Source organism: Anopheles arabiensis, chromosome 2 (assembly GCF_016920715.1).
Source record: "Anopheles arabiensis isolate DONGOLA chromosome 2, AaraD3, whole genome shotgun sequence".
Taxonomy (NCBI): Eukaryota; Metazoa; Arthropoda; class Insecta; order Diptera; family Culicidae; genus Anopheles; species Anopheles arabiensis.
The window spans coordinates 93,971,664-93,984,344 of NC_053517.1; the positions used below are offsets into that span (position 1 = coordinate 93,971,664).

The 12,681-nt window shown below is 46.1% G+C and overlaps 1 protein-coding gene and 1 long non-coding RNA gene across 4 annotated transcripts in view; one reads left to right on the top strand and one right to left on the bottom strand.

Annotated features, from left to right (window-relative positions):
- Positions 1-12,681, top strand: part of LOC120893923 (fringe glycosyltransferase) — a 111,565-nt gene that overhangs the window by 48,111 nt on the left and 50,773 nt on the right. The gene's annotated exons all lie outside the window — the stretch shown is intronic.
- LOC120893924 overlaps positions 9,244-12,681 on the bottom strand; it is a 40,580-nt gene continuing 37,142 nt past the window's right edge. For all 3 annotated transcript variants that reach the window (XR_005738162.1, XR_005738161.1, XR_005738164.1), the window contains one exon: positions 9,244-9,401. This is a non-coding gene — a long non-coding RNA (uncharacterized LOC120893924). The remainder of the gene's footprint in view (positions 9,402-12,681) is intronic.

Genomic DNA, 12,681 nt, shown 5'->3' on the forward strand with positions numbered 1-12,681 from the left:
TCCATTCTATCCGACAACAATTCAGGAGTTTCTTATAACGCCAACACCGCTACTAGTGTTGCGCCGAGATCTGATTAGCACTTTACAAGAAAACAAGGACTTTGCTAGAAAGATGATTCTTTACGAGAATATAGAACAGTACCAACACGGCCAATATGCACTTATTCAACTATGCGATATGTTCATATACACAATTGGTTCTATTACCAAAAAACTCGGCAAAGAGATGAGTTACCGCCACTACCATCTCATCGATGAACCGTTCACTACTTCGATTACCATGGTTCCATTCGGAATATTGAACCCTCGACTCAAACGCTTTCAGATGTATGTCAATCTACTAAATGAAGCGGGCATATGGAACTATCTGATGAAGAAGTGGAACCTGAAAGCGACCAAAACTCATGTCGCTTATGAACCGAATGATCTGGGTGCTCTATTCCTAAGCTTGGAACATTTTGTGCCAGTATTTATAGCAGCCGGATATGCATATTTGATTGCGATTTCTGTTTTCTTGCTCGAGCGTATTGTTTATTCGATAAATTTAGCGCGCTCCAAGAAATTGTTCAAACGAAACAAGAAAATAGTGAAGGTTCGTATTGGAAAAGTTTAATACTACCAATGGAAAGGACCCTGTTCAATCCCCCCATTTAATCCTACAATGTGTTTGTTTTGCACAGAAATTATCAAAACCCATAGATGGGTGATGTCTGCGTAATTAACACGTCCTAATGGACTTTGATCAATCCTTACAATTAAAGTAATTATCGCTCCTACTTCGTAGTACAAATACACTTGTCCAACAAATAAGCACAACATACGTGGCCTGGCAGTTTTCATACAACTCACACAAAGTGCTGTCAAATATCTTTTTGTAAAGATGACCCTGATTGGAGGTATACCTTTGGAACCAACAACCGCTGAATCTATCTTAGTTAACTTCTTGATACGTGTCATATTCGAGCTTCATCAAGATCATCCTAATCCAACCAATGTTGGTTTGGTCAACTTTGACAGTCAAAACCTGAGCTACATACCAACAGAGCTCATGAAGCATGTAACAGAAGTCACCTTCTTAAACATTGATATTAACGAACAGCGTACAGAAACGAAAGCAATTCACTACGCTCCAATACTGGTGCACGCTTTTGGCATCAGTAAGCCAAACGGTCCAAGTGAAGAGTCGCCAATTCAATCGGAAGTGTTGAAAATCTTAGAGTACTTTAAACTGATCGAAAAGACAAAGAACATCATCGTCCTTCTAGACGCATACGGCGTGAAACCAACCGAGCTAGATCTGTTGGCCAAAACGTACCAACATTTTGGCGCGATCGACATCATCTACGTGCTGCTCAAGATGAAGGAGTCTATCGTCATTCGTTTGAATGATATGTCTACAGAGTTTGTCAAGCTTTCTACCTTCGCCAGAATCGAGCAGTTGTTTCCTGACCGGCTAGCCAACATGTCTGGACGTCCCTACAAAGTGGCTTGTCTAGAGAATCCACCGCTGTCCTTCCGCAGTCCGGCTACGAACCACACGATCGGAATCGACGTCGAGTTTATCGATATGATTGCCAAACACCAGCACACGGTAGCCGACTACAGGTATACTGCGCAACCGATCGAGCTGTTCGAACCGTGGCACTCGACGGAAATCGACTTTGCGACCTACCGTATCATACTGACCGAACAGGCGTACAAGTTTGCACTTCTCTTCCTGCCAAATCAGTATCTCTGGTGTTTGGCGGTACCGAAAACGTACAACCGAATCCTTCACCAGCAGATTCTATGGCCGTACACGACCGATATGTGGCTGCTGATCGGAACAATCGTCATATGTTTTCTGCTGTATCGCTTGCTCCTGAAGCACACACTCCAAAGACGACATCCTAATGCATTCCCAATAATCAACACACCGCTGCATATCTTGCGTATATTGTTGCTTTTCTTGCTGAGTGAGTATTATACGGCACTTCTCTCCTCCAATCTGGGCTTATCGAAGCTTCCTGCCTATCCGAGAACTTTCGAGCAGTTCAAAAAGTCCACAATACCGCTCATTGTACATCGTCCTGAGTCGTACGAGTTTCTCCGCAACAATGAAGACCTTATGTCAAGAACGATAAGATGGAACTTTTCCCAGCGTTACGATCCGACACGGTTGGCAGTAGTACAGCTATGCGACCTATTTCCATATACCATTCGTGCCACTACGCGGCTAGTTGGAAAGGAACTAAGTCACCATCACTATCACCTGATAGAGAAGCCGGTAAAGTGTGCAATCTGTATGAGCCCTTTTCGCCAGACCAGCCCGTTACTGTCACGCTTTCAAATGTACGTTCGCCGTTTGTACGAAGCAGGCGTTTGGGATTTCGTAGTACGAAAGTGGATTTCGTTTCCAATGCAGCCAATAGGACTTGAAGCGCTGGACAGCTCCATGCTTAAGCTGGAGCACTTTGCACCGGTTTACATCGTTGGAGGATATCTCTATTTACTGTGCGTAGGAGTGTTCTTGCTAGAAATAATCACTCACCGAATCTTGCGACGACTGAACGGTCATTAAAGATTGCGGTACAGTGATCAGTTTGGATTATGTGTTGAAATGTGTATTTCTGTGTTTTACTTCACATTTTGCTTCAATATCACGGATTTTAACATTTTCACAAAGTACACAAATGTGCAAATAAAATGAGTGTAAATGTTTGACAAAACTGATCTTATCATTCAATAACCATTACGCAAAACATGATATTATTGAGAATTACTAAGTACATTAGGGTAATGCAAAGATCGGAGATTATTGCTAAATCTGATAAATCATATCTAAATTGATCTTAAATGATTCAGTAATGCTTTCGGAAAGGGTTTAAACATCGAGCATTGGCATAGTAACTAGAAGTAACATATCGAATTCTTCATTGCAACCATGTAGTTGCAAACCATTTTCGTACATCTTGATACGGCTAAAACAAATGTTAGTAACAGCTTTCATTAAAAGCCATTGTTCATTAGAGGTCCATACTTAATTAGATGTTTTTTCGTCGTCATGGCGTCAGAAAGGTTAAACAAACATAAGGTAACCATATAAAAATAGTCCATGATACGACCAGCAGATCCATTATACATCCATCCTTTTACTGGTGAGCTCACGCGTTAACGGCAACCAATGGATTCATCGTTGATCTACACCCAAGAAGGCTCCGCCACCTCTGGCTTACTGATATCATTTCTGGTGCGTATAATTAACGAGCTGCACTGTGATCGATGTAGCCAATCCACGGTGGGATTTGTCAACTTCAATACACCGCACAGATTTAGCGACATTCCATCACAATTGATGCAGCAATTATCAACCGTCACTTTCGCTAGCATTGATCTTCGGCAAGACGGTTGCCAGCTCCAATCACTCAACACACCGATTGTGATACACGCCATAACGAGTTTCCACTGGATGAAGAACAAACTTTACATACTGAAGGACGTCCTGGACACACTGCAACACTTCGGGCTGTACGGCAAGTCCAAAAAGCTGATCGTGCTGATCGACATGAACCGGGTGACGATGGCTGAATTGAAGGTGTTGAAAGAGTCCTACCAGCACGCAGGTGCTATCGACATACTCTACGTCTTGGAGCACTCCAATTTCAACCAGTTAAACATCATGATACCGGCTCGTCACAATCGAACCACACTGGTACACCGCTCGGCAGAAAGTTCGATCGAGCAGCTCTTCCCCGACCGGTTATCCAACCTATCCGGCCAGCCGTACAAGGTGGCCTGCATCGAAAATCGACCCCTAACGTACCGGGATGCATCATCTGGTCGTATCATAGGCATCGATGTCGACTTTATAGACATCATTGCAAAGCATCAACGAACGGTTGCCCTGTTCAAGCATACGGCGGATCCGATCAAGCAGTTCAAATCCTGGTACGACGTTGAGTTTGATATGGCGACGTTTCGCGTTCCACACGGAGGGCTCGCCTATCCCTTCACACCGCTCTACTTCCCGAACCAGTTCCGCTGGTGTCTGGCCGTACCGAAAACGTACGATCGGGTCATACACGACCAGGTAATCTGGCCGTACCAACCGTCCTTGTGGGCGATGCTACTGTCCCTCGCCGCCTTCTTGATCGTGTATCGCTTGTTTCTGAGGCAGCCAATTCAGCACCAGTACCCGGATGTGTTCCCTACCATTGATACGCCATTGCAATTGTTACGCATGTTGCTGCTGTTTTTAATGACCGAATACTACACCGCTAAGCTGACCGCCATACTGGGACTGTCGGAGGTACCCATCTACCCGAGAACGCTGGCCGAGTTTTCCAGCTCACCGATTCCACTGCTAGCGTCCCATCGGAGCGGATATCAGTATCTGATCGACAATCCACAAGTTCACGCGAAAACGATCGAGTGGAACTTTTCGGCCCAATACGACCCAACCGGAATGGCGCTTCTACAGCTATGCGATCTGTTTCCATTCACCATCGGCGATACAACGCAGATCATGGGCAAGCGGCTCAGCCATCATCATTTCCATCTGATCGACGAACCGATCAGTACGTCGATCTGCATTAGCCCGTTCCGCAAGACGAGCCCACGGCTGGTGCGCTTCCAGCAGTATGTGACGCGGCTGAACGAGGCGGGCATATGGGACCAGCTGGTAAGCAAATGGATGCTGAAGGATGGGCGAGTCTCGGTTGCCCACCGGGTAGACAAACGGACGAGCTTCCGGTCGTCGATACTGGAGCTGTTCCATTTCGTCCCTGTGTACGTGATTGGAGGATATCTATACACCAGCGCGCTTATCATTTTCATCCTCGAGCATTTGGTGTATCGACTGCAGCAAAGATTTTGAAAAGCTTTTAATTAGTATGTGTGGCCTGCTGTAGCGTCGCTAATGTCACCATTTAAATCACGCGCACTTACTTTAGCACTTATGATAGAAGCACTCGGGAAAATTGCATGTTGTGAACATTTTAAAGGTGTATTGGATTGCACTTTTGAACTTCTTGCATAATCGAGTAAAATGATGGAGACAAAGAGCTTGCCAGTCAGTTCTGATTGAGCAGTCGCTCAAGTAACAACACATTTGCAGATTCCGTTTAACATCTCATCATGCTGAACTCATCAACCGTTCTCGTGAGCCTCCTAGTGCGTATCGTCACAGAGCTAGGCGAGTCCAGTGCGGGCGGCGCAACAATAGCTCTTGTCAACATCGATCCAGCTCGTCTCTACTACCTGCCGTCACGCCTAATAGCCGAGACGTCGGATCACGCATTCCTTCTGCTTAATAATGTCAACATTACAGCGGTACAACCACCAGCGGTACGGTGCCATATTCCACTGCTTATTATTGAGCTACCGGCGGACAATCTCAAGCATATGGAGAACGTTCTAGTGCTACGAAACATTTTCAACTACCTGAGTGTAACCGGTAGAGAAACGAGACAGTTTGCGATAATCGTTTCCGACACGGTGCGTAGCGGCGATCTCGCTCTCCTCGCCAGACTTTTTGCTATGCTCGATGTTCTCGACGTACTGTACGTAATCGTTCGCACCAACTCCATCACTTTGGTGCAGTTCGATAACGATGCCAACAGCTACGTGCAGCTCTCGGTGAACGACACACTCGAGCGGTTATTTCCAAACCGATTTCGCGGTAGATCCTACACGATCGCTTGGTTCGAAGAGGAACCATTGGCAGTCAGACGCGACAACAAGATCGTTGGAGTGGATGTAGACATGCTCAACATCATTGCCAAACATCAGAATATTGACCTTCATGATATGTCGGACCAAACGCTCCAAGGCTCCAAGCGTTTTTTTGATTTAGCAACCTTGCGCACAATCGATAAAAGCGATGATTGGGTCCATGCGACAGCTTTGTACTTTCCCAACTCCTACACCTGGTGTGTGGCGGTGCCGCGCTTCTATCAGCTCGACCTAAGCGGACAGCTGTTTCGACCGTTTGCCCTCGATCTCTGGCTGCTCGTGCTCGTACTGGCTGGTGCACACGCTGCGTACGGTAAACTATTGTACCCTTATCTACAACGCCACCATCCCGCAATGGGTCGACTGCTAAATCCCCAACTCAAGCTTCTCTTTCGTTTTCTACACTTCCTGATGCTGGAAACGTACATCGCCATGCTGACGCAGCAGCTAGAATTTTCGCACCTTCCTCTGTTTCCGAAAACGCTGCAAGAGTTTAGCAGATCATCGATTCCACTGCTCGCGATGGCAAGTGATTTGGCTGATATAGTCCACCACATACCACGGCATGCCCACCAGACGGTTGGCTGGAATCGCTCGCTAACGTACGACCCCGAACAGTTTGCCATTCTGGTGCAGTGCGATATCTTCGAGCGTAACATTGAGCAATACACGGCGATGCTAGGCAAGCGGGTACACAACACGCTGTACTATCTTATCCCCGAACCGATGCTCGAGACACCGCTGGTATGTCTCCACAAAAAGGATAGCAGAGTGCACACGCTTCAGCGGTACATTGACAGGCTGAAGGAGGCCGGCGTTTGGCAGTATCTTGTCAGCAAGTGGACCTACCGACCGCATTCGCCGCAATATTCATCGCAAATTGAGGATCCGCTCGCACGAAAGCAACTATATCTGACGCTGACGCATCTGATACCGGTGTACATGATTTGGACACAGCTGTTGCTTGCTAGCGTTGCAGTTTTCCTGGTAGAACATATCATTCACGTGATTGGTGCCAGAAGGGAGCGCAAAGTCTGCAGAGCGCCTAGAAGAGGACTTCGCAAACAAAACACACTTGCAACCTTGACACGTTTAATGCGCAAACAATGAGCAATTGAAGTATTACACCAAAACGATTTTTTACGTGTGATGTATGTGATTGCTGTTCAATAAATTCCATCATTTGGCTTGCTGTTTAGTGTCCAGCTTAAGAGCTTATTCCATTTCCTGGTTGGTTCTCTGTTCATTCCTTGGAGCACCTCGAGCACCATATGGTTCTATTTTCTCACGTGTGATTCGATACTTTACAGGGCTTTAAAGGTCTGTTGCGCTTCCGCTTGATTAAACGTGCTACACTTCTCAATCAAGTGTCAAATATCATCCACGAGAAAAGTCCATCGTTCCTGTACACGGTAGTTCACAGCAAAGTAATAACGAGAGGAACGAACATATCTCACCAACATTGCTGAAACATTTCGTTGGCTAGCTTCCGCCCGTTACCACGCAGGGTACTTTTTTGTTTGTTTCTAGGTCGAAAACAAAACCCCAAAAATCAAGAACCATAATAATGTACTCCCCTCAGCCCGATCAACAACTGCTTTCATGTGAAGCAGTCGAAACGAGCCACAAATGCTAAAAAATGAATGCTCAAAAGTATGGGTAAACGCCTCTAATGAGCCTCCCGGCTATATTCGGGCTTCCGTGCAGTAAGAGCACATAGAGTTTCTGAGCAGAAGGCCAAAAAATAAACACCACACTCGCCTGCTGTAGGTCAACTTCACGCTTGAACTTGAACGATGTATCCCGTTTGTGGCTAAACTTTCCGATTCTCTTGCCGTGGCTTATAGCAGCGTTTTCGGTCGTTTGCTAAGCTACACATACAGCCTAGAGCATATCTTTGTGACCCCTCACCCCTTCTGTGGATGCTCTATCCGTGTCTATTGTGCTTTCGCTACAGCCAGTGCAAGAACAAACCTAGAACAGAACAACTTGCGCCCGCGATGACCGGTAATGGTTGGTTCTCTCAGTTTTGCATTGCGCCTTCCGCACGACAGGCTAATTGGTAATGCTCAAGATGTTGTAGAGGGAGCTGCGATTCCACTTTCGGATGTGGGCACGTGGCTAACTAGCCGTATCGGATGCTGAGCCTGATTTTAGGGTGTGGGCAAAGGGGAAAATTGGAGAAGAAGTCGATAGTTTTATTCAAGTGCACCGAAATGATGTGTTTTTTGTAATGCTAATTGTTTCTCTTTTCTCGCTTTCTCTCTCTCTCTCCTCTTTAGGTAAGTACAGAATCCTCAACGATGTGATGTGTTCGGTGTTCATCCAGAACGTTTGTAAGTAAACCTCGACATGATGTACTGTTCCGCGCAACCACAACAACCACTTACAGCCGCTTTTCAATTCAACAACAATTCAAATTAAAGCACTCGCTAAAAGGCTCTTTATGGTAATTAAAAACGGAAGCCGAGAAAACAAAGTGTTGCCAAAATCGTGTTTTACAGCCATCGCTATCCACTCCTCTGTCCACACCCGTACCTTACACCCAATTGGGTAATTGCTTTCGGTAGCGGCGACAGGCTTCGATCGATCAATATCTACACCCCAAGAGGTTTTTCGATGAAGCATAAGATTTCATCCACTGCAAAGGCACCACTTGCCCGCGACAGTTCCGTGCCAAAGACAGAGCTGGCAAACCATTCCATCACCTACCACAGAGCAAAGGAAATGAGCCGATCGATGCATCAGCACTAAAAGAACACCAGCTGTGCAACCGAAAGCATCAACACGAATATCGCAACTCGAATAATGAATGCTTGGTCAAAAATTTGAAAATTGCATATTAACCACCGACGGGGCCAATTGATTGTCCGATTTTGTCCGACAACAAGAAGAGGCGGAGGGCATAATCTTCGCAATGGCATCTCACTTCCCCGAGGGGGTTCTTTGGAACAGGTTTTCGATCAGGGAGGGGGGGACGCTTAAGAATGTAAACTGGCGATCACATGCGATCCATACGTTTTGGGACATATGTTTGACACAGTCGAGCGTTTCGTTTTGTTGCCTTTCGGAAAACGCACACAACGCTACGGAGGAAAGTTTGATCTCCCGTTTGCGGAATCATGGGCACTTCAATTAAGCACGCTGAACGTGTGGAAATCTTTGCCACTTAGTGTGTCATTGCTGAGCGTACACGGACGATATCGGTGTGCAGCAATCACAAAGGCTGCCGAATTATTTATATATTATGCCAGAAAAGCCCATGCCCATTCTCGGGCGGTTGCTTTACGTTTGGAATGATAATGATAATTAACTTTCTGTTCGGATCATAATCGATGTTTCACATCGATTTCGAGGCTTTTAATGAGACGTTGTTAGTAACCGTTCTCACTAAAACCACATTATACATCACGCTTGCCACGCTTAAGGACAGAATTGAAAGAGAAAAATTGTGGGATATATTTCAATTGCAGTAAGATACTCAAAGTATCCAGGTTGAACATGTAGAAATTCTTCAAAGTTATGCTTTGCTTAAACTTATTTTGTTTACCCTGATCATAGAAGGATTGAAATGGATCGATTACTTTCAGTCAACACTTACCAGAGGCTACAAAGCTGCCCTTCTCAACATGCTGTATTATCAAATACGACACGCCACAGTTCATCATCGTCTGCATTGACGGGTTAAACTGCAATGAAAACGAAAGGAAGAAAGCAAACACCTTTATCGATATATTCACACAAAACCCGTTTTTTGTTGTTGTAGTATCCCTTGCAAAAGCACTTTAAGAATCACTTGTCAAGCGGGGCGAGAAATTGATCACCTCAACTCGATCAGGCAAACGATTTCACCGCCCTCCGCCAAGATTGCAATCTGCCATGGTTCACTCATCGAGGCACAGCTCACGAGCTCCGGATGAATGTAAAGCTTTTGTCCCGTTTTAGCATACCACGGGCCCCAACACTCCGGTGGTGGTCCGTGCGTCATGACAGCGATGGACAAAAGCAATGGGAAGCCAATAAAGCGTACCCAGTTACAATCGTTAATCCTAGATGAAACCCCCGATCCTCAACCGGCTGTGTCTTCTGCTCGGGCGGCAGTGCGATAAATGTTATGTTGCACAAAGACATTGCGATCATAGGCTGCCGAGAGCCGACTTGCCGAGAATGCAGCTAGTATGTGTGTGTGTGTGTAAGTGACAAATGAGCTTTTCTAGAGCAGATTTAAACAGTGACAAAATGCAGAACGCAGCAAACATTCCACTGGCAACCGCCTAGCATGGCGAGAAAAGTGAAGCGATCGGAAGAGGCAACGAATGAAATATACCACCACTAATGTCCGAAGATCGGTCGGTATTGTCGCTCTTTGATCGATGGAACAAATTATCGCACGCTCCGGGTGGTACCGCGCCTTAACGTTCATCGCTTAGCCACCCGTTGCAGTCTTTTAAGCAGCGTCTTTCATGCCGGTACTGGAGCGTTTCTTTCACCCTTTTCCAGCGGAGTACCAAGGAAATGAAATGTAGATAGGTAGATATTGCCTTTCAATAAGAAATGCTTTCGTTTGTATACTAATACAGACTTTCAACTGTGCTTTGATCGCAGAACGGAAAAAAACAAAGACATACAAACGATCGCATAACAAAAAAACGCTCACACACACCCATCGATCCCCAAAACGATCATTCCTAATGTTTTGATCACATCAGCGTCGCAGTTCCCAAAACACTGCCACGGCCTCCATCCTCATGTCCAGTGGGGCAGTTTAAATAAATCGATTACCTTTCAACCACCCACAAAAATATGTTTCACTGAAAACAACATAACAACACAACCGGGTGGAGAATTCCCCTCCTATCCGCCTAACGGACTTTCCAGACCAGCAGACTAGCGTCATCGATATCGTCTCTGCCGATCGGCGATTGACGTCTCTTCCCCGATGGCACATTGCGACCAGGGGCCTACATGTGACCACTCCGACACACACGGACGGAACATCATTAATCTCCTCATTTTGGTTTGGTACGATCGCAATCGGTCCCGAAAAAGAAAAAAAATCCCCTGCCCCTGAACATGCGAACAAACATCTGGATGGCTCCAAGCGGAACCTTAACCCCCTGTACCGAAAGGAAAGCTCCTTTAACGCTCATTTAACGGTAATCGGCTGCTCTAGGAGCAATATGATTCACGTGTTCGACGTTTAAGACTGCAGGACGTGGACGTGCGTGGTGTTGTGTTGGCCCAAAATGTGTCGAAAATGCGCGTGGCGCGTCTTGAAGCGGAACCCTCGAGCGATTAGCTGTCATCTCCCATACCGATGTCCAGCGGTGGGCGCGAAAAAGGAGAAAGGTAGAGAGAGAGAGATAGATGGCCAGCGTTCATCATCGCTTTGCTGCCCCGAAGAATAATTAATGACCGGGTTTTAGGAGTTTATTAATGTCAAACTTTGCCCGTTCAGGCCTCACCAATGCCCGCATCGACACTCGAGAGGTACTTGGAAAGTATGCGCTATAGCTACCATACCTCCAGCCCAACCGCCCGGAGAAGGTGGCAAGCATTTAAAGCTAATGATCTTATTTAGTTTTCAAATGTTTTACACAAAGCCTAGACCTCCTCTCTCTATGCCAGCTTCTCTCCATCGCTCGCGAGCGCTGATTTCCAATCACATCTCCAACAGGTGACCTTTGCTACCCACCCTCTTTCCAGGCTCGTTCGTCTTAATAGCTTTTCGATCTGGTGCCGGTTCGATCGCGTACCTCGTACCTCCACACTGTTGTGAGTAAGATAAATGGACTAGAAACATCACGAACTCAGCAGCAACTGCGAAACAATTTGTTTGCCGCAGCGCCAACCTGTGCGCGATGCAGGAATGTGTTCCACCACCGAGCAAGCGGGTCGTCGTCATCACTTTGCGTACACACGAAATTCGCAAATCGATTCCGGATTGAGCTTGCTCCAAAAAAAAAAACACTTGCCACAAATGTCATACGCTCGATTGATTTATTGATCTATGGCCGCAAACAAAATGAAAGAGTGCCAAACAACAATTCCCTCCAGCTTGAAATGCGTCGACAAGGAACGTGGTCGCGGATCGTTGTAAAAACCCGGCCAATCAGTCAGTCAGTTCGATCCAGTTTCTAGACACTTAGGAGTTTATGCTAATGTCCGGCCGGTAATCAAACTAATGGACAGGCATTAGTTTTCTGTTTGCTCGGGGTACGCACACCGCAGTGCGTATCATCGACATTTGGCACCCTCATCTGCGCCGGCGTGAAGGCTAAAGGTTTGATATAAATTTATTAAATTGATCTATAACTGAATGCCGATCGACGCGTGTTTAGAGAGTGCTCACATTCCATTAAAACAAGAATGGAAGAGATACCGCTTCCCTATGGGGGTTTTCAATTCTACAGGATCCAGTTTTGCCTCCCTTATTAGTGATGTTCCTGGGTATCCTGTTTTCAGACGCAAATTGTATGCTAACAAGCCTTCCCTTAAGTTTACCCGTATGTTTGTCTCTCTAGTCTGTCAAATCGTGCGTGTGTGATCGCAGAGCCGTGTGATCAAGATAACAGACCTACGAAATACCACACGAACGCACACATCTGATCTGATGTGTGATCAATCGCATCGCCCCAAACCAGTTACAGAGGGACGTGGAGCCGCTGGCGTCTGGACTTTGTCTTTCTTATCAAATCACACCAATCTTTCGGCCAGTCCGAGCAATCGAGTGATGCGTGTGTCATGCCGTGTGCGTGAAGGATTAGGCGTCGGATTTTGGGGAGGATTTTACCCAACGCACTCTTAAGTGCTTTGGAATGAAAAACAAGACAGCGGAGAGCTGGTGTCACTTTCCCGAATGTCTTAAATGTCTTGATGTCGGACGATTTTAATTTAATTGTACACGCACCCGAACTCGAGCATGATCAATCGAATGGTTTCGAATGGGGATTTGTGGGGCGAAATGAA